Below are 21,409 nucleotides of genomic sequence, written 5' to 3'. Positions count from 1 at the left end.
ACCACGAGCCTCCTTTAAGCATCACCAAGTGGACTAGGCTCATTTCCGAACTTCAAAAATCAAAGATACGTAGCAGAGCTAACACTGGCTCCTTCTGGGGATGAGATCCTCCCTATGCGGTCTCAAGAACTACAGACCATTGTCTTTCCTGTGAAAACTAGATTAGAAAAATTTCCTATTGTTCCATTGGGCACGGAGTCTAATTGTACTTACACTAAAACCGATAAAACAACATATTTACAACTTTTAAGGTCTGAAAACGTTAAACAACATAAATTTTCAAAAATCGCCCATTAACTGGGCCATCAAAAACTGTATCTCCTTCCATACTTTGCAGCATGAAAGTATTGTTCCCTTGGATCTGAGTGATGACAAAAGGTCCAATCCATAGAGCATCAAACTTCTGATGGTTGCCTTTCTTTTCTTTCAATGCATCCCACTTAAGAACTAGGTCTCCAACCTGAAAATTATCTATCTTTGCCTTCCAGTCAAAGGCTTTCTTGATTCTTCCCTGATGTGCTGTGGACTTCTCAACCAGTTGTTCTTTCATTTGATGCACTTCTGCCAAGTCAGTGATTCTTTTTGCCATGTCCTCTTCCTCATTCTACTCTTCTTGTAAGAATTTCGTCACAGGGAGGGTTAACTAAACTGGGAGTACAGCTTCAGTGCCATATACCAGGTTGAATGGTGAATTCCCTATGGATTTCTTGGTGGTCACTCTGTCATCCCACATTGCATACTTGAGATTAGAATCCCAATTCTTTTTGTTGTCTTCCAATAGCTTTTTAATTATCCTTATTAGGCTTTTGTTGGAAGATTATGCTAGACCATTGCCTTGAGGGTAATATGAAGTGGAATGAACCAACTTAATTCCCATTGAGACACACATGTCCACCAAATCTTTGGCCTTGAAGGCTACTGCATTGTCTGTGACTAATTTATGTGGACAGCCAAACCTGGTGAAGATATTCTTTGTCAAGAACTTCATGACCACATGATGATCAGCTTTCTTAGTAGGGATGGCCTCAATCCACTTTGTGAAATAGTCGGTGGCCACTAAGACCCATCTGTGCTAGCCACTAGAATGTGGATTGATTTCTCCAATGAAATCCAAGCCCCACTGCTGAAAAGGACCACTAGCATGAATTGGCTTCAAAGGCAAGGACTTCAACTACTACTTTCCCTCAAACCTATGGCACCTGTCACAAGCTTTAACAAATGAAAAGATATCAAAAAACAAAGTGGGCCAGTAATACCTAGCTCTGAGGATCTTGTGTGCCATGGTTTTCCAGTAGTGATGTCCTCCACAAATTCTGGAACGAAACTGATGCATAACTTCTATGGATTGTTCTTTGTCCAGACACCTTAAAAGAATTCCAGACGGGTCCCTCCAATAGAACAAGTTTTCATGAATGAAATACTTGGCTACTATAAGCTTAATGGTTCTGGATTTGCTTGAACTTAGGCCTATAGGGACCTCTAGCTTCAGTAAAAATCAAATGATTGTAGAATACCATTCATAAGAAGCTAGATTTTCTGTTACTGACTAGCTCCTCCCTGATTCAGTTGTTTCTTTTGTCTGTCTATCCTCGGGGACTGCGCTTGTGAGATTTATGTCCAACATCCTGCAATTTTCTTCAGCCATCAATTTGGCAAGGCCCTGACCTCTGACCAGCTTGGTGGGCTTCAGTTCTATGTTGAATTCAATTAGTTTTGCAATCCATTTAGCCCTTCTTCCATCAACGTCTGGCTACGTTAGGACATCTTTGACTGAAGCAGAGGGCACATATGCAATTACCTTGGAGTGCAGAATATAAATCCTAAAAGCTTTTAAGGATTTGATAAGAGCATAGGCCTGTTTTTCTATAATATCATACCTTAGTTCAGCATCCCTTAAGGTTTTGCTAAAGAATGCCACTGGATGATCTGAACCTTCATCATCTTTCTGCAACAGAACTGTTGCAAGGGTGTCATCTGAGGCAAACGAAAATATATGGAACTCCTTGCTATAATCTGGGCTGATCAAAGTAGGAGCTTCCATAATAGCTCTCTTGATGGACTCAAATGATTTTCTTGATGCATCAATCCATTTGATCTCTAAGCCCCTTTTCAACATGGAGGTGTTGTGTTTTACAAGTTCTACAAAATTTGGAATAAACCTCCTTACAAAATTTATCTTGCCCAGAAAGGACTAGATATCCTTCTTTGATCTTGGGATAGACAAGGTCTATATTGCTTTCACTCTTTCTGGGTCAATTTTGACACCCGCAGTAGAGACAATGTGTCCTAACAGCTTTCCCTTTTCCAAAGAAAACTGCAATTTTTTAGGATTGACTGATATCCCAAACCTTTTGCATTTCAGAAATACTTGCTTCAGGTGCTGTAAATGATCTTGATGGCTACTGGAGTATACTATTATATCATCAAGGTAGATAAGGACAAACTTATCCTTCTCTCCTAAAAACTCTATATCCATAGCTCTCTGAAAGGTTGCTCCAACATTCATCAGCCCAAAAGGCATCTTGGAATACATTAAAGTGCCCCAGGGAGTGGTAAATGCAGTCTTGTCTTGATCATCTAGATGCACAACAACTTGATTATACCCTAAAAATCCATCCAGGAAAGACATCACTTTGGCTCCTCAGACTCTCTGCAACAAATGTTCCATCTTGAGTAGGGGATAGTTGTCTTTCTTAGAGCATTTGTTTAAGTTTATGAAATCAATGCAGAGCCTAATTTCTCCACTTTTCTTCCTCACAACTACCAAGTTGGCTACCCATTTTGAATATCTGAGAGGGACTATGATTTTAGCAGCCAACAACTTCTTGATCTCCTTCTCAATCAGAGGAAGGAGCAGAGGATTTATGGGTCTCAGCTTCTGCTTGAAAGGGATGGTGTCTTTCTCCAAGGGGATTTTATGTTGGATGATCTTTTTGTCATATGCTTTGAGGTCACTGTATTCCCAGGAAAAGACATCAGCAAACTGCTTCATCAAGGTGTAGTATTCAAAACGTTGGGCAACAGTCAAATGGGTGGACAGATTTATATACCTTGGATGTTCTGGGCTCCCTATGTTATGCTTACGGATTACAGATTGATCTTATTTTTGGGCAGCCTTATAAGGCACATCATTCTGGTCAAACAAATTTTCTAAGGGAACTAGGCCTTTGGGTATCTGATTATTGGGCAACTAGACAATGCTATCTTTGCCAATTCTGTTCTTTAGCTGGGATTGGAGGTTTTCTTCCAAGGCTCCATTCTCTTGGTCAATTTGCATTTCAGAGAATTCATCAATGAATTGAAGAAACCTATTTAATTCATCATCATCTTTGAAAACTTTCCAATGTTGGACATTATCAGGCAAGGATGGTTTATATTTTACCTGAACTTCATAAACTAGTCTGGGAGGCATGGGGGGGATAAACATACTAGTAGACACAACCAGGGAATCAGCAAGCTGGTTTTTTACTCTAGGGATATACGAGATACAAAAACTATCAAAAGAGTCTTTGACTCTCCATACCTCATCTTTATATGCTTTCAACCTCGGGTGCTTTGCTTGAAATGTTTTGTGCACTTGCTGAATGATGAGATCAGCATCTCCAAACACCTTTATGTTTTTGATCCCTCCGTCTTTAGCTGCGTTAAGGCCCAATATCAGAGCCTCATACTCTGCTATATTGTTGGTGACTTGAAAAGTCAGCTTGAAAGACAGATGTATGCCTTCTTGTTTTGGAGATACTAGCACCACCCCTGCTCCTGCAGATTCCCTTGAATGTTCTCCATCAAAGAGCATCTCCCAAACCTGACTTCCTTGCTCTTCCATAGCCTCGATTATTGGTTTCTTCAGTTGCAACGAGGCCTTCTGGGATTCTTCAATTTGGAGAATACATGCTCCAAAATCAGTGTCCACAGCATAGATGGGATGATTGGTAGGGTTCTTCTCATCACTGATGATGTAGGCCAGTTGTGCTTCTCTGTACAATCTCTTGCTCTCCCCTCCAAAAACTAGAACAGTGGCATAAGATAAATCATTTTGTAATGTTCCACCCAGCCTCTTCATCCACCCTCTAGAAAGTAGCATACCAAATTTAGGGGGAACATCCGCCACCACTATATCCATCATCATGCTCTTCATGGGCAGTTGATTTAGGGTAATAGCCAAGTCTTTGATTAACCCCAGACATTTTACCTTTCTTGAATCAAAGGAGAATAGATCATGATAAGGTCTGGTAATGTCAAGGCCTAACTCTTCCATGATAGCTTTAGGCATCAGATTATGGCTGGCACCAGTGTCCAGCAGGAAATTATGGAGGGTTTTTTCATGAATGGTCAAGGAGACATTGAATGATGGGGAGCTATTGTCGGAGGGTTCAGTCATTGGGCCAAGCACAACTCCAGGTTTGTCATCTTGAAAATTTACATAGTCATGGGAGTCTTGTGAGCCTTTTAGCTCAAGGGCATCAAGGATAGGCTTTCTAAATACCTCATTTTTTGCAAGTTCTATCAGAGGCATAGACATCTTTAACTTCTAGACTTCTGATTCAAAACTAAAAGGGGAAGGGAACTTGACAGGACCTCTTACCTCTTGAGCTGGAGCTTTGGGGATGACTGGTTCAACTGTTGGCTTTCTCTGTTTGCTAGCCCGCTGCTCTGTGGGGAAAACAGCTCTTTGGGTGGGATTCTCCTTGACATTACTCGTTCCTAACCTCAAATTATACCTTTGTTGTTCATCAGTCTGCAAAACAACTTCTCTGTCCCACTCTTGACTGGTCTGGTCCTGGAGTAATGACTCTTCGTAAGCAACTAATGTCAAGAAGACAACATTGCCCTTGTCTTCCATGCAGTGAATCTCATCCTCTTCATCGAAATGTTCCTCCTCCATGACTACATTTTGAAAAGGAGCCTTAACTCTCTGTTCTTCACTGGTCTCCTTTCCTCTCTTAACAATCTGCAGTTGATCATTTGCTCTTCTGAAGGAACTTGGATTTCTATGAGCAAATGAATTAGGTAGCCTTGCCTTCCGAGAACTCTACTCCACCTTCCGCTTGGATATCTTAGTAGCCAATGACTCTATCATCTTAGTCATTTTATCTAATTTGGGCTCTGAAGATGAAGAAGAGGTGGAAGCTTCACCTCTTGGCCTCCTTCTATCAGCATGACCCTTGACTTTTTCTGCAGCCATTATATTAGATTCTACCTCTAGGGCTGCATCTTACATTTCAGCCAATGTGGCACATCTTCTTTCTCTCAACAGCAAGAAAAAGTCAGAGTCAAATGCATTAGCATAGGTGAGTTTTGCAGAGGTGGGGGTAGGCTTCACCTTAGCTGGTATCTTGCTATACATACGATTAAACCTCTTTTTAAAATCAAATAATGATTCCCCGTTCTCTCTCTTGAGGTTTCCAAACTCAGTATGGTAGTATAGCAGGTATTTCTTATCTCCCCAATTCTTTAGAAACACATCATCTAATGCTTCAATGTCTGTTATGGACCTAGGGGTCAACTCTGAACCACTTTCTAGCCTCTCCTTCGAGGCTCTGGACAAACACTCTCATCCACACATCATCTTCACTGATGTCAAGGTTATCAACATACCTATAGAAAGATTCAAGGTGTTCTTCAGCGGTTACTCCTTCCGTACCAGTGAATTTAGGCATGTATTTTTGGTATTCTCCTGCAAGAATGGCATTCAAAGGAACGGGTAGAACCAGGGGTCCATACCTAGTAGCTATGATTCTTTCCATCTTAGTGGGAGCTTGTGGGCCTACCATGATTGGGGTAGGTGAATGGATACTGGTAGTTTGAAAGGTAGGGAGCTATGAAATGAATGACAGGGACAAAGGAATATGATGGACTGTGTGGGAGGTTTTCTTCGGACTGGGATCCAAAGGGGAACTTAATGAACAAGGAGCTTTATGAATCTCTCAGGGTATTTCTTCACTAACATTGCTCAGCTACAAACCTCTCTTGCAGAGATACATAAGATTGTTTAGGCTTACTTGATCCTAAAGCTCCTTTTTGTGATGTTTTTCTTTGCTTGACAAGCTTCTCAGGGTCAGGCACTAGGTCAGTTGGTGATTTCTAAGGATTTCTCCGAGTATGCCTCACAAACTAAGCCAAAACTGTAATGTGGAGTCGCCAAAGGTTGGTCCTCTAGTAGAGTCGCCAGATAGATGATTACAACCAGAAATGTGTCTAAGCTTTTTCTATCATCAAAGTTGGATCTGTGTCGTTCTCCCAGGGAATTTGAGCTTTGATCTCCTCTCCTCGGCAACGGATTCAATTATGTTAGCATTCCAAGAAACTCTCCTAGGTTGTAGCTCGGAGATGCCTGGTAACATATAAATGCAACTTATTGTTGCAAATGGATGAATGGAAGGAATGATGCTTGTCCAAGCCAGATAACCACTTCTATTTTGTTTCACTCCAGACATGTGTGAACACCCCCAGACTACAAGGATTTAGACCACCAACTACTCATGGTTTAAGGATTGGGTGAATATGGAGAATACTGACCACACCAACAGATACACAAGACCATGTGATGGCCGGCTGCAACTAGTAAATAAGTCTGCAAGTCTAATCTACTAATGCACAGACAAGATTACAGCTCTTTGGCACTAGATGAAGAGAAACCTAAGTAACTTATGCAATGATACATACAAGTATTTAACACAGAGATAGGATGACAGCTATTCTAATGCTAAAGATCAAGAGTTCAAGCATATAGCATATCAGGCACAACTTGGAACATAAGAGAAATGGAAAGTGAGAAATTAACATCAAAAGAAGCTTGTATTAGCTGAAAATGAAGACGAGACACTGCAAGTGTCAAAATAGTTACAGTCTCCAGAAGTTGAACCTCACATCAAAACATCAACCATCAACCCTAATTAAATCTTGTTTTTGGGTATATATAGAGTTTCATTACAAAGGAACTTGGCCAATTTAGGTATGGGAGGGGGGGTCATAAATGACCACCAACTGCATTTAACTGTCTGATGGAGTCTCCAACTGCGCTTGCTTGCTTCAGTGGATGAATCTGATCTTTTCAGGTGCTCTACTATCCTCTCAAGCAGCTAGAGTGTTCGTATCAATGAAGCTCCATAGCTGCTAAATGCAGTTACATGCTCATCCTCTATCCTTTTTCTCCTTGGCCATACTGTTTGGTAAATATGGCTGTTGAGGAGCAGCTTCAACTGGCGCTGGTAGGTCAGCCACCTTTGTCCTTCAGGCACACGGAACGGTCAAGGGATGTGGACTGCATGGTGAGTGGATGATTCGGAAGGGGGAAGAAAATCAGTCGTCGGATCAGGAGAATAGACAGCGGAGATGGCTTGGCGAGATTATCGGAAGAAGCAGGAGAGGAATGAACATGGGCCATTGGATCTCATGCGGATAGATCCAACGGTGATCGGGCGGCGAAGGTGCGCGGTGGTTATTAGGCGAGAACAGAGGATTCAGTGGTAAGCAGTATCGATTGCACTACCTTTGAGCGTTAGGTAGTAAAAGGGTGAGCGCGTGCAATTCCATTCAGATTCAGCGCGTAACACATAGTGGCGGAGTAGAGAGAAAAATTGCTCTCCATTGCACACTAACGTCCCATTGCTTTGTAGGCACGAAATGTGCGGAGGCCATATGATCCTTGCAAAGTTGATCGGATGGTGTAGAGACGATCGGGCAAGTCGCTTTATCGGGCACAATGAGAGCCGTTGGATCGGTGGGTGGAAATAAACGGTGGAGATTGTTGGTATCATCCTAAGACCCTTTTTCCTTCCCAAAAACATATCATTTATCCATACATTTTCATCATATATTCCTCAAAACCCTTGAATATTGATTATTAATCGTTTTATAGTTATTAAATTGCATAGAAATTAATTTAGGGGTTTTATGTTCCAAGATTAGAGGTTTTTGATGACATGGTTACAGGAAGTACCCACATCCTGTAATGAGCTTACCGTTTGACATGTGGCGCAGCAGAAGAGCTAGAACGAAAGGCATGGGCGAAAAGCAGAATGTCCAAGCATGGACAAACACCTATCTCCCAGCCAAATCGAGCCTCCTATGCATGTGGTCAACTTAAGTCAAAGCAGGGTACTCTGGCAAATAAAAGCAGCAACAACATTGTTCTATTTTCATTTTGATTTTTTGTTCTTTTTGAAACATATAGCATGGAAACATTTTGAAAAGGCTATGTAATAAAAGCGGCAACAGCACTATGTACATTCATTGTATCGATGACATAGTTGTGCGTACGCATATGTAAATACAGTTAGTTCAATGTTTGAAGGTTAATCGTTGAATCATTTTTCTCAGAACAGAGTTTTAGTTTTAATACAAAGACATATTTACAGTCACGAAGTGTGTATACCTTTTGCATTGGTTTGATTGCTGATCGGTGATAACCAGTATATCCTTAGGACGCGGACGGGCCCTACGTTCTTCGATTGGTATACTGTCCATTCGTTTTGTTACATTTCAGTTCTTATATGTTGCACAACGTTTGTATTGGATTCGATTTATATATATCATATGGTTTGCATCACAGTCTCGGTTTACATAGCTGTTGATTTACATAGCATACGGGTTGCATAACATTTATATAAGCTTTCGATTCCTCTATCCTTTGAATTTCATTACATGTATATGGTGTGCGCCTATGAAGGGTTTATGGTTATGTTGAATGGTCAGCACTAGGATCTGGAACGGGAGTCTTGTAAGGGATTCGGTCCCTGTGTGACTTATAGAGGCATTCTCATAAACTCTGTTTCATTTCTCAGTTCATTTATGCTCTCTTTATATAGTTTGATAGTGTAAATATCTTTGCATGCTGTGTGTGTTTACCAAACAAGGGTTTTCTGAGTGATACCTCTGTAAGGAGGTTAAAATCGTTGTCACAGTCATACACAGTACTTAGACTCATGATTTGATTTGATAGATGCATCTCATACCAGCATTGTAATCAAGTATAGCAGTAGAGTAATCTAAGTGTGTGAATGATAGGCTGCATACTACGGTCTTCTGTAAGGGAGCCTTGTAACCTACTTCATAATCACCTGTAATTCTTTATGTCTATATATTTTAGACCACGCCTCTAAGCTTACGCACCTCGGTCGATATTAAATATAGAGTCCAGTCTAGTACCCTAGCTGGAACCACTACATTTTGGCGCCATTGCCGGGGAGGCGTACGTAAAGGATTCAAACAAAAAGAAAAAAATTCAATACACAAAAACAACCAAAAACACAGTTAGAAATCATGTTCATTTATGCCTAGACTTAGAGACAATCAAGGGAGATTTGTAAGAACCCCCCACCATCTCAACACTAACCCATCATCATCAGGAGCAGACTCTCCAGGGAATACAACACCAACCGAGGAGGATATTCAAACAATAGCTGAGAAATTTTATTCAGGACAGCACATTACTCTTGCTGAGAGGGAAACTCTGTTTGCACATAAATCACAGCAGCAACCCTTTCCTAAATCTTCTACACAAGGGAAAAGTAGCACCATTACCAAACAATCTTCCTTTCCCTCATTTCCACCAAGAGACACTAAGAGACCAATTAGAATGGCTGAGGAGGGATCTGGATCAGTTCCCCATCAAGAGGAGGAGGAATCCACTTTTAAATTCCCTATACAAGAACCACAGGAGGATGAGGAGATCAAAATGAAAAATATACCCCCATCCGTGCTACCCAATTTCTATGGTATGGCTTCAGAGGATCCGGACTCATTCTTATTCGAGTTCGACATTGTGTGTCGAACTTATGGCTATATTGATGATGCTCACAGGCTGAGATTGTTTCCAGCCACATTAAAGGCAGCAGCCTTGAAATGGTTTATGGGGCTAGGTGAGCATGCCATAGTGGATTGGGATGGCATGAGGAGAATATTTCTGAGGAAATATCAGCCTTATTGCAGATCCAAAGACTCTAAAGATGACATCTTTAGAATGAGTCAGCAGGAGGATGAAACCTTAGAAGAATATCTAGAACAGTTTGTCTATAACTTGCAAAAATCTAAACACCGAACAATGCCTCCTGATCTAGTCCGCACAATATTTTTGAAAGGTATCTGGGAAGAATACATGGATGATCTCAACTTAATGGGCAAAGGTGATATCTCTGCCTTACCCTTTGAAGAAATAGCTTAACTGTGTGAAAAATATTCAATAAGTAAAGCCAAAATGGGAAAGAGAACCTTGTCATCTAGGGTCACAAAAACTGCCTCTGCTAGTGTCACCTGGGCTGAAATTGGTAATCTTTTAGAAGAGTTCAAAACAGATTTGTTGAGTACTCTAGGAAACCAAATTGATACCTTAAAAGCCAGAAAGAAACAGGAGGAGGAAGACAATATCATGGCTATTTTCTGCCCCAAGTGTCGTAAGAAGCATGCATTAAAAGACTGTCCTCTAAAGAATATCCAAGTATGTGCTTTCTGTACTGAGCATCATGATATGTTTAACTGTCCTAAAGTTAAAATTGTGCAGAATTGTAACATGGCAGCCAGCACAGAGATGGAGAACGTGTATTACATGGGTGCAAAGCGACCATGGCAACCAAGGCAAGCACCCCAAGGTATGTTTCCTAATCAAAATATGCAATTTCCTATGAATGATCAGATGTATGCACAAAACTCATGGAATATGCCTATGCCATGGCAGCATGGAAACCAATCACAAAATCAATGGAGACCATCTCAACAGTATTCCCAATCCTACCATCAGTATCCTCAATCATACCCACCTTACTCACAGCCATATCAGCAGTATCAACAGCCATATCCATCACATTCACAGCCATATCAGCAGCACCCTCAGCCAGTTGTTTATCAGCCCCAACCTTCTCAACAAACTCTGCCTGCTCCTCCACAAATAAATGTACCACAACTTCAATTTCCAACTAATCCACAACCTCCCAGACCCACACAAATACCTGCTCAAACTGTCCCAAATCCGAACAATAGAGCAGAAAGGCCAGCTTATAATGTAGAGGAAGGAACTTCCTACTCCACACTTCCTTTACAAAACATTAATCTGAGGTCTGGTAGGGTGATCCAAAAGGATTCTCCAATAACAGATCAACAAGAAGAAAACTTAGAAAAAGAAAATGAAATGACAACTCAAACAAAACCAAGTAGTGAAACCAAAGACAAACAGATGCAATCACTGCAACCACCTTTTCCAGACCGTTTGGTCCAAGTAAAACCACCATTGCCTCCACCACAATTTGATGTCTTGGATGAACTTAAAAATGTCTACATAAAAATCCCTTTGCTGCAAGCTATAAAGGACATTCCTATTTACACCAAAGCCATCAAAGACATGTGTCTCAAGAAACTTGCTAGAAAGAGGATTGATCCTCAGACCATTCATGTTTTAGGAAATTTAGCAGGCCTTATGACCAATACCATCTCCATGGAGAAGTATGTTGATCCAGGCATTCCAAAAGTGACCACCATCATTAACAACATACGGATCCCAAACACTTTGATAGATCTTGGAGCTGCAATCAATGTCATGACCCTTGAAACTATGAGAACACTCCAACTCATGAATTTGCAACATACCACAATTGTTCTTGAACTAGCTAATAGGTCCAAAGTCATTCCTGAGGGGATTTTGGAAGATATCATCGTCTCACTGGACTCTTGGGAGTATCCGGTGGATTTCCTAGTCCTTCAACCTAAATCCAATCTAGGAGGACATCCTATCATTCTAGGCAGACCATGGTTAGCGACTGCTGATGCATTTATTGGATGCCGATCAGGTAACATGATTATCTCTAGAGGGACCGAAAGGAAACAACTCACCCTCTATCCATCGGCACAATCACCTGCAGTAACACATAACTTCTGGCTTGATGACAAATTTAATGACAAAGAGGAGGTACAATCTGTTTTTAGCATTGACCAGATCTATGATTTCCATGAAGACAATACTGATTTGGTAGAATTATTTCTCTCACAGCCTGATATATCTGAAAATTTGAGAAACGAACAATATAATGCTGCAGATGTACTTCTAGCTCAAAACTTTCAAGAAACATGCACTATCCACTCCTTGCAATCTACATTTCATGACATCTTTCCAGTTCAATCCATCACTAATACACAGAGTCAAGTCATAGAGATCAGTCCAGGCAAAACTTTGAACATAGGCAACCACCTAGACTCATCTCAAAAAGAAAAATTGATTAGACTCTTGACGAAGTACCAAAAAGCCTTTACTTGGGATTACACTGACGTGCATGGGATTCACCCCGACACATGCACTCACCACATTTACACTGCTATCACCATTAAACCGGTGAGGCAACCACAAAGAAGAATGAACCCCATGCTCCAAGACATTGTCAGAGAGGAGTTGCAAAAACTTTTGAGAGTCAACTTTATATATCCTATTTCTGACAGTCAGTGGGTATCCCCATTGGTTATTGTGCCTAAGAAGAATGGCAAGTGGCGTATCTATGTTGATTACAGACAGTTGAACAAAGCCATGCTCAAAGACTACTTCCCACTACCATTCATCGACCAAGTGTTAGACACCCTAGTCGGCAAATCATCATTTTCCTTTCTTGACGGTTTCAGTGGCTACAACCAGATCCGGATTGCCTCTAAAGACCAGGAAAAAACCACCTTCACCTGTCCTTGGGGCACCTATGCCTACAATGTTTTGCCATTTGGACTTTGTAATGCTCCAGCTACATTTCAGCGAGCTGTGTTAGCTATCTTTGCTGATTTGATTCATGATTGTGTTGAAGTGTATATGGATGATTTTTCAGTATATGGAAATTCTTTTGAACATGCATTAGAAAATCTAGAGAGAGTTTTGAAAAGGTGTATTGAAGCTAACCTGTCCCTCAGCAACGAAAAGTGCTTCATGATGCTAAATGAAGGGATAGTGTTGGGCCATTATATCTCTTTTCAAGGCATCCAGGTTGACCCAGCCAAGATACAGATTATTGCCGATTTGCCTATTCCACAGAACCAGAGAGAGGTAAGAAGTTTTCTTGGGTATGCTAGATATTACCGCAGATTCATTGAACATTTTAGCAAGATATCCTTACCTTTGTTTAAACTTCTAGCCAAAGATGTATTTTTCAATTGGACTGAGAACTGCGAACATGCATTTGAACAACTCAAGAAGAAACTATCTACAGCACCAGTCCTGAGAGGGCCTAATTGGAGCTTACCATTTCATATTTTTACCGATGCATCTGACACTGCCATAGGTGCATGCTTAGGCCAAAAAGAAGAATCTTGTACCTATGCAATTTATTTCATTAGTAAAAATCTCATACCTACCGAGCTAAACTATACAGTTACAGAAAAGGAAACACTTGCCATCATTTATGCTGTGAATAAATTTCGCCATTACATAACTGGTTATGAAGTCTTTGTACATACTGATCACTCTGCCATTCGACATCTCATGAATAAACCAATAACTAGTGGCAGAGTTACCAGATGGTTACTATTGTTACAGGAATTTAACATCACAGTGTTAGATAGACCAGGCAAAGAAAACCAGGTGGCAGATTTCCTATCTAGACTGCAAAATCCAGGTGAGATTGTTCCTGTTGAGGATTCTTTTCCGGATGAGCACTTATTTTCAATTTCCATAGTAACTCCTTGGTTTGCTGATTTAGCTAATTACTTGTCTACAGGTAGGACACCTCCACATTTCACTGCAAAGGAAAGGAAAAGACTGATCAAACAAAGTGTTAGATATTCATGGCTCAATGGTGATCTCTTTTACACTGGTTTTGATATGATCATTAGGAGATGTGTACGAAATGATGAGGTAATTGACATTTTAAAATCTTGCCATGATGAACCGTGTGGTGGGCATTTTGCAGCGAAGTGGACAGCCTTCAAAGTTCTTACTCTTGGATACTATTGGCCATCCATTTTCAAGGATGCCAAGAAGTATGTAAAGAGTTGTGACAGCTGCCAAAGGATGGGCAGACCCACAGCTACCGATCAGATGCCCCTTCAGCCCCAAGTTCACTTGGAACCATTTGATAAGTGAGCTCTAGACTTCATAGGACCTATCAACCCAGCCTCTAATGGTAAGAAGTACATCTTAGTATGTACTGATTACGTCACAAAGTGGGCAGAAGCAAAAGCACTGGTAAGAGCAACCGAACACACAGTAGTCAATTTCCTTTTTGAGGAGATCTTTGTGAGGTATGGAGTGCCAAGAGAAATTGTCACTGATCAAGGTACCCAATTCACCTCCAAGCTCATGAAGGACATCACAGACAAGTACCAAATAAAGCATAGGAAAAGTACCCCCTACCATCCACAGGCCAATGGGCAGGTGGAATCAACCAACAAGACTTTGGAGGGGATCATTACCAAAACTGTTGCAATGAACTGCAAAAACTGGGAAGAAAAGCTCAAAGAGGCACTCTGGGCTTACCGGATTACTTGGAAAGATACCAACGGATTTACACCATACCAATTGGTGTACGGTAAGGATGTCATGCTTCCTATTGAATTCCAAATTCACACTTTTAAATTAGCTGCAGATTTACTAATTGATTTGGATCAAGCACAAAAAGAGAGAATCCAGCAGTTGAACCAGCTGGATGAGATGAGGCAGCAAGCAGAACAAACCACCACCCTCATGCAAAAGCACATGAAGCAATGGCATGATTCACACATTAAGAAGAAGCACTTCAAGGAAGGTGACTGGGCTCTGCTTTTTGATTCAAAATTCAAGGATCATAAAGCTAAGTTCACCACCCATTGGATGGGCCCTTATGAAATTGTTCAGGCTTATGACAATGGTTCAGTAAAACTCCAAACTATTGATGGCAAAGGTCATTCTTTCATAGTCAATGGTCATCGCCTAAAGCTGTACAACAAGCCCATCAGCAAGCAAGATTTTCTCCATACACTATCTCAGCAAGAAGAGGTTGAGGTACTGCAGCCCTCAGCTGCAGTATCACTGCCTTAGTTTCATTTTCTTTCAATTTCAAAATCAAGAAGAAAAATAAATAAATAAATAAAAATAAAAAAATAATAATAATAAAAAAAAAAAAAAAAAAAACTAAAAAAAAAAATAATGGGTTAGATGTGAAAACCAGTATCTGGCACAATCTAACCCCGACTTCCTACCTGAAAACCAATTTATTGGCGGGTATGAATTCTATTTCTGATTGTTCATTGTTTCATTTCTCAGTTGCATCATGACTTGAGGACAAGTCAAACTTTCAGTCGGGGAGAGGGAGACATCTGTTCTGTTACTTTTATCTCTCCCTTGTAAATTCTCCAGATTTCTTATTCTATATTTCACTGTAAATTTCCAACAGCAGCTTGTTACCAGCATTCCAGAATTTAACAAATAAGCTGTTCTGTCATGATTTTCAGAGGGACCTGGTTATAAATATTTTGCAGGGGGACCTGTTCTGTTCAAGACATCTATGCTATTAACACCAGCAGCAATGGGACCTGTTTAAGATATTCAGAAGGGACCTGTTAAAGCAATTGACACCTGTTTGAGACATTCCAACCAGCAGTAAAGGGACCTGTTTAAAACATTCAGTTGGGACCTGTTAAAAAAATTCTTGACATCAAAGGCTACTTCAACAGACTTCCACCAAGCTTTTACAAGGATTTGGGCACCAAGACTTCCAGCAAATTGCAAGCTCAGTGAACCTGTAACAATACAAAGAGCTGCATGAACATCTTCAGTTTTTCCAAGGGACCTGTATCTTCAAATTTTCTTAAGGGACCTATTGCATCTTCAGTTTTCCAAGGGACCGATTACATTTTCAGTCTTCAAAAAGGGACCTGTACATTCAAATTTTTCAAAGGGACCTGTTACATCTTCAAAACTTTTCTCAAAGGACCTGTGTATTCAACCTCCCTCAGAGGACCTGTCAAAAAGAACAGTCAAAAGGATTAGCAACTCAGCATGTCAAATGATCAACAAAAGAGTAATGTATTTCTGTTCTTGGGCATTTAATTTCCTAGATTAGTTTTTAATGTAATTTTGGTGACTATAAGCTGTTGTAATTGATTTCAAGGACACCTTCATACATCCACTTATCACCCTTATCCCACCAATTTTCATCATTCCCCTACATCAACCTATTCCTAAAACCCATCATCAACACATTCACCTTGTCATATACCCTACAGGCATACCAACATTCTCTACATGACCGAGTACTAATTGAAAAGGGCACGTGGTGAGCTGTGTGTGTGTTTTTTTTTTTAAATATAAAGGATGAGATAGATGTGGAAGCGGCCTATCTATATTCTTCACTCCATACAGTCAAATCATAATAAGCGGCCTATATGTTTTACACCACACACACCCGAATCATAACCTCGCCACCTAGCATTATAGCTCAGCACTATGGGTACACTCTCAGCGTTCTTATGCTAACATGCATACAAGCGTACAACACTCTGTTTTTTAAATGAATGATTACATTGTAAGGCGAGTACAAGTTATTTCACATCCTTTCCACCCTCGGTTCCCATAACTTACAAAGTGAAAGTTTGAAGCAAGGAACGCGAGGAGATTGTTATCATTCGAGTAGAGTTACAAAGTGAAAGAGTGAAGCAAGGAACGCCGAGGAGATTGTTATCATTTGAGTGGGGTTACAAAGTGAAAATCTGAACAAAGAGCGCCGAGGAGAGTATCACTGTTTGGGGTCGGTTTACACAGTGAAACCGGTGAGCACCGAAAAGGGAAGCATCACCATTCTATCTCTAACTCCCACCACAGTCACATCGACCAGCCAAGCACCATAATTGAAGACTGAAGGAAGCGATATATGCCAGGTAACCAACTTGACATTTCGATGTTAAAATTTTAAGGGTATAGACAGAGAAGGGTTAGAGGCACAACCCTCTGCCATCACCATGACTAATAGGGTCGAACCCAGTACATTCGATAGCTCACAATACCATGAGGACTGTATTGAGATTCTTAGAGAAACACAGTGGCTACCTTTTCTAGAAAAATTCCATGGGAGTAATGAAGAAGTCACAAAACAATTTGCCTTTACCTTTAATGGAGAAAAGGCCCTAATAGGCAACTTCTCCTTCAGAATCTCAAAGGATACTATAGCTCAGGCAATTGGAATCAGTCTTGAAGGAGAGAAGTACTTCAAAACCAAGCAATTCAAGGAGAAATCATGGACACGGTTCATGTCTAGATCTAGAGTTTCCTCAGTAAACGGGAAGAAGGGAGTTCCAAGAAGCTGGTTAGTTCATCCTTGGGATGAAATGGTTTACATTCTTCAGAAGTTTATAACCTGTGAAGGTAGATACATCATTGTTTATCTATACCACATCAAGCTACTCCTCCATTTAAAGAAACAATGTGTAATCAGTGTGCCATATTTTCTGCTGCAAAGTTTAACAAAGATGGCCAAAACTATCCAGAAACAAAAAGGGAATGAGGACAAAAGCCTGTACCATTTTGGCCTGATTAAAATCCTCATTGAACATGAGTTGCAGAAGCGAAGGAAGCCATGGAAAGAATTCCTAGCTGTCAACCAAATCAGAGATGAGGAGGAAAAAGAAGAAGTGCAAGAAGATTCTGGGTTTATGAAGGACATAGATGAGGAAATTCCAGTGTCCAAGGCCAGCAGAGCACCTCAACCTGTGGGCAGCATAAGGACCGGGAACATGCAAAAAGAGGATGCCAAGAGGGCTGAGAAAGACAAAAATTTTACCACCTACTCCCGAAGAACAAGGAGGACACCAAAAACTCAGCTGCAAGAAGACCAATTTGAATCTCATGCCCCTGCAAAAATGGATGTTGAAAGTGGTGAACAATCACCACCAGCACCAGAAGTTGACATAGAGGTGGAAAGCCATAACAAACAGGAAAAATGTTCACCACCTCCCACCAAAAGACAAAAGAAGTTAGAAAAAAAAATTGAAGAATTGAAAGAAGAGCTCATGGAAGCTAACATGTTGGAAAAGGTTATTAAAAGAGAAAATGAAATGCTCAGGGCGCAAAGCAAAGAAACACAGAAGACAAATGAAAAGCTAAAGGAAAGAATCAGTGAGTTAGAGACTGAGCAATCTGAGATTTCCAACTGGGCCACTAAGTGGTACAATCAGAAGAAGGCTCTTAAAGAGAAATACAAAAAGTTAAAGCAGGAGCTCAAGGGACAGAAGGATCACCAGGTGAAGAAGAATGTAGATACCTTGCTCAAGGCAGCAGAGATCCATGCAGGCACAGAGTTCAAGGGGAGTACTTCTGGGGTAGCATGAGGACATGCTAAGTCCTTAAGTCGGGGAGAGATGTTGGTATCATCCTAAGACCCTTTTTCCTTCCCAAAAGCATATCATTTATCCATACATTTTCATCATATATTCCTCAAAACCCTTGAATATTGATTATTAATCGTTTTATAGTTATTAAATTGCATAGAAATTAATTTAGGGGTTTTATGTTCCAAGATTAGAGGTTTTTGATGACATGGTTACAGGAAGTACCCACATCCTGTAATGAGCTTACCGTTTGACATGTGGCATAGCAGAAGAGCTAGAACGAAAGGCATGGGCGAAAAGCAGAATGTCCAAGCATGGACAAACACCTATCTCCTAGCCAAATCGAGCCTCCTATGCATGCGGTCAACTTAAGTCAAAGCAGGGTACTCTGGCAAATAAAAGCAGCAACAGCATCGTTCTATTTTCATTTTGATTTTTTGTTCTTTTTGAAACATATAGCATGGAAACATTTTGAAAAGGCTATGCAATAAAAGTGGCAACAACACTATGTACATTCATTGTATCGATGACATGGCTGTGCGTACGCATATGTAAATACAGTTAGTTCAATGTTTGAAGGTTAATCGTTGAATCGTTTTTCTCAGAACAGAGTTTTAGCTTTAATACAAAGACATATTTACAGTCACGAAGTGTGTATACCTTTTGCATTGGTTTGATTGCTGATCGGTGATAACCAGTATATCCTTAGGACGCGGACGGGCCCTGCGTTCTTCGATTGGTATACTGTCCATTCGTTTTGTTACATTTCAGTTCTTATATGTTGCACAGTGTTTGTATTGGATTCGATTTATATATATCATATGGTTTGCATCACAGTCTCGGTTTACATAGCTATTGATTTACATAGCATACGGGTTGCATAACATTTATATAAGCTTTCGATTCCTCTATCCTTTGAATTTCATTACATGTATATGGTGTGCGCCTATGAAGGGTTTATGGCTATGTTGAATGGTCAGCACTAGGATCTGGAATGGGAGTCTTGTAAGGGATTCGGTCCCTGTGTGACTTATAGAGGCATTCTCATAAACTCTGTTTCATTTCTCAGTTCATTTATGCTCTCTTTATATAGTTTGATAGTGTAAATATCTTTGCATGCTGTGTGTGTTTACCAAACAAGGGTTTTCTGAGTGATACCTCTGTAAGGAGGTTAAAATCGTTGTCACAGTCATACACAGTACTTAGACTCATGATTTGATTTGATAGATGCATCTCATACCAGCATTGTAATCAAGTATAGCAGTAGAGTAATCTAGGTGTGTGAATGATAGGCTGCATACTACGGTCTTCTGTAAGGGAGCCTTGTAACCTACCTCATAATCACCTGTAATTCTTTATGTATATATATTTTAGACCACGCCTCTAAGCTTACGCACCTCAGTCGATATTAAATATAGAGTCCAGTCTAGTACCCTAGCTGGAACCACTACAGAGATTACGGGGGATGATTTCATAAGGGCGCAAAGTCGTATGGGCGTGGTAACCGAAAGGGTTTTGTTGGGTTTTTAGGAAGAAGAAAAGGATGAAATTGAGGCGACAGAGGATAAGCTGAGTGAGGGAAGGAAGGGCTAATGACCACCACGAGCCTCCTTTAAGCATCACCAAGCGGACTAGGCTCATTTCTGACCTTCAGAAATCAAAGATATGTAGTAGAGCTAACACCACCTTTATAGCAGGGTCATTGATGCTTGATATGGAATATCCACACAGCTTCTTCACCAGCTTAAAATTCTTCTTCATGGCCTCCGCAAGGACCTCCTCACCACCTTTTCCACCAACCATCATGGCCATATTTTCTCCTGTGTAGGGAAACTGCGTGATTCTGTGGATCAGTCTATCAATGATGGGTATTGTCTCCTCCAGCCACAGATACCCATCATGCACCAAGCATAGTAGCTACTTGAGCAGTTGTAGTGCGGCAACTAATAGCAGGTTGAGCAGACCTGCCTTGTCTACTCCTCTGAGCCACCTCCGGAGCTCCAATGTGGTAATCTCGGTGGTTGTATCGATAATGCGACACATCAATTTCTCGATCGTCAAGTGTGGGAACTTCTCATGGTTATCCAAGTCCTAATCTTCAAGTTTTAACAGAGAGACCCATGCTAAGCGTGGTCCTTTAAAAACAATCTCATCCAGCAGCAGAGGGGTTTGCAAGGGGACGTTGCTTTCGTTGATATATTTCGGTACCTTAGTCTTACCCTTGCACGGAGGGATCTGCTCAAGCAACCAAGTGATAGGGTTAGCACCTTGGACTTCAACTTCCTCCATGTCTATCCACACATCCTCATCATCCATCAGGATGTCTTCAATTTCTTCCTCCTCTATCTCCAGATTGATGGCTTTGCCCTTTTCCTATGCGGTGGGCTTGTCCTTTGGTGGGTTTCTTCTTGGTGATGTGTGCACTAGTATTGCAAGCTGCTTTCCCTTCTTATCCTTCGTGCTCTCGTTGGTTGGGGTCGGATTTGGTCTCGGCGTCCTTGGTGACTTGGGGAATTCTGCTAATACTTTAGCAACCTCTAGACCAACTTGGGGAATTCTGCTAATACTTCAGCAACCTCTAGACCGGCTTCTTCTGCCTCCATAACAATTTCTGGCACCGACTCTTCTGCTATCAGTGCTTCAGTGTCTATGGCTTCTGTGGGTGCCGACATTATGTTCTACAATAACTCCTATGTCACCTTTGGTAATGTCTGAAATATTGAACTGGTTATCAGAGCTTTGAAGTTCTCGTGGTTCATGTGCACCTGAGAGCTCAACAACTCAATTCACAAAATGCTAAGTGTTTTTTGCTGGGTAGCCACCTGTAATTTATAGGGCATTTTGAATTCAAATCCGACCATTCCCCCCACATTCGGTTCATTAATGCCCAATTGGTGACAGATTTTCAAGGATCTTACCCATAAATTTCGTCTTAAATGTTGGCCACCTACTCCATTTGGCCGCATTTCTACTGTCAAATCATGAATAATGACTTTAATGGTCACTTTCCGACCGGCCTACGTGATTTCTCCCTGGGTTGCGCAACTCCCTTTGCACTGCCATAAACCCTGTGACACTTCCTTGCTTTGTACAATCCTCCAATCTCACAGCTCCCCAACCCAAGTAGTGTAGTTTATAGTCCCGCACC

This window comes from Pinus tabuliformis, chromosome 8 (genome assembly GCF_031772625.1).
Source record: "Pinus tabuliformis cultivar Carrire ecotype Pingquan chromosome 8, CPIR1, whole genome shotgun sequence".
NCBI classification, from domain to species: domain Eukaryota; kingdom Viridiplantae; phylum Streptophyta; class Pinopsida; order Pinales; family Pinaceae; genus Pinus; species Pinus tabuliformis.
The sequence above is the reverse complement of the archived record's forward strand: the minus strand, read 5'-3'. Positions refer to the sequence as shown.